Here is a 2449-nt window from a genome sequence, read left to right as displayed (position 1 = left end):
GGTCCCCGCCCGTGCACCTACCAGCGCATGCGCCTCCGCGTGCACTAACGCACACGCCCATGCCGGTGCCCGTGCACCTGCCAGCGCATGCGCCTGCGTGTGCACTGACGTGCGCGCCCGTGCCGGTGCCCGTGCACACGAATGTCTCCATCGCGCCGTTGACAGCGCCTGTCCCCGCGCGGGTGCCAGTGCCCCCCTCAGCAGCATGGATGGCCGCCGTCGACCGCTTCCTTGCATCAACGCCAGTCGCCTCCTCCCGCCAGTTGACTCGCTCCGAAGTCCAGAACATTTTGGCCTTCCTTGAAGCTAGGCCAACGTCCAGGAGTACGCCAACAACGGCGCAAGACGAGCACGACAGAGGAGCCGCTTCCCACTGCAAGACGCCCCCGCCGCCGCCGCATAATCTAAATGAAAAACATTCGGATTGCCATGCTTAAAATCCGAACGTTTATCATTTCCGTTTATTTTATATCGATCGTCGTATAATTTAAAGTCGGAGTCAGTCTGAACAAAATATATGGTTTGATCAATTTAATGTTCTACTAGAGCCGTATCAAATTAAATATAAAATGTCATCAAGCCACATGTGTTCCTTGTCATCCAACGACCTAGACTGCTTCAATGTCGAGCGCTCAACACGTTTAGCGTGCAGTTAATTTCATGCCAAAAATAGTGCTAATCACATGACAACACGCAAATAATATCCTAGTAGTTAATATCCGCATGCACTTAATATACTTCCAAATTAACGTGCATTACACGTATACACTGACTAGTGTTGCTAGTACGTGAAACTGGTGCCGTGACTTGTGAACGCGTCCAGATATGGTCAACGACAACATCGCCCGCGAGTTCTTCCTATTTACCCGTGCGTCTAAACGCAAAAGGGGAGGAGAGAGAGAGAGCACACATGGAACCCACCAATAAGTGAAGGCGAATAGTACTAAAAATAATATTACATGTTATCCATTAATTAGGTTGTGGTAATATAAAAACATTATGTGAACAAAGGGGGTACAACAAACATTACTATTCTACGTATGTTGCCTATTGACGTGCGGCTTGAAGGCCCGGTCGCATGTTCGATCCTCGTCCTTTATTTTCTAATTTGTATACGGGTCCAAATTTGCTTCATGACATGTGGGCCCCTCGGTGTGTAGTTTGTAGCACTTTAATTTGTGGGTCAAAATTTGTTCCATTCCAAGTGGACTATCCGTGTGTAGTTTTGTAGCTTATTTATAATAATTAAAGAGAACAACATAGTTTTTTCAATAATACCATGGTGCGACGTTGAAGGCGAGAAAGGACGTGCGAGAGAGCGATGACCGAGCCAGAGGGAAATCAACTAGGGGAGTTGCGTGGGTTGCAACGGTGTTTGGAGTAGTTGTGGGCTGAATGCTATGAAAATATAATATAAACCGACCGGAATAAATGCCTACACAAATTAATCCAAGGTTGGAGTGCCCCTCGCAATGTAAATAGCTCCGGCTTTGCGAGGGATGGAGAGGTAGTAGCTTCAACGCGTGGAAGATATGGTGTGAGAAAGTGAGGTCGATCGAGAGACATATAGATAGAGAGACAAAGTGAGTGTGGTCCAACATTCATTGAACAAATATATATGCTCTGGAGAGATATTGTCTGATTGAGCTTTTTGGCAAGGGTGAGGGCTGTAAGATAGAGCTTGAGAGATGATCCAGTCACAGACGTGTAGATATATTTTGTGCGTGGGAGGAAGCAAGGTCAACCGATCACATAGGGCCGCCGTGCGATCGAAAGAGTGAGACGGGTTGGAGAGAGTGACCTAGATAGACGATGTGCGTGAGAGAGTATACAATGTGAATAGGTCGAATTGGGCTCAAACATGGTGATATATCGTTTTTGTCCAAGAAAGAGCGAGGTCAATCGAGACATACGGAGAGAGAGAGAGAGAGGTTGAGTGAGCATGACCCACCATGAGGTTGAAAGAGTGGCGGCGGCTTGGATGAACTGACCTAGATAGACAATCTGCGTGAGAGAGTATAGAGTGTGTCAATCGAGGCCTGAACAGGGAGATATATCATTTGTGTGTGAAAGAAAACAAGGTCAAACGAGACTCAGGTAAAGAGAGCGAGATTGAGCAAGTGTGGCCCGCCGTGCGGAAGAAAGAGTGAGACAATCTCGAGGGAGTGACCTAGATATACAACGTGCGTGCGTGCGCACAAGAGGTTGGGGGGCTAGATAGGCAATGCATGTATTTAGTGCGAGAGGGTGAGAGGGAGAGGGGGGAGAGAGAGAGCTCGGCATGTGGTGCAATGGTGGGTGTGTGAGGTAAATACATTTGGTAACAGAGTGGAAAAAGGGGTTGTGTAGTTGAGAGACTTAGAGATCGAAACATGGAGAGAAAGAATGAACGTGTGTTGGAAACCGATAGCTTCCTAAGGTGGTTAGGAGAGGAAGATTAACTGATACA

This window comes from Triticum dicoccoides, chromosome 1A, assembly GCF_002162155.2.
Source record: "Triticum dicoccoides isolate Atlit2015 ecotype Zavitan chromosome 1A, WEW_v2.0, whole genome shotgun sequence".
Classification (NCBI taxonomy): Eukaryota; Viridiplantae; Streptophyta; class Magnoliopsida; order Poales; family Poaceae; genus Triticum; species Triticum dicoccoides.
Note: the sequence above shows the minus strand (reverse complement) of the source record.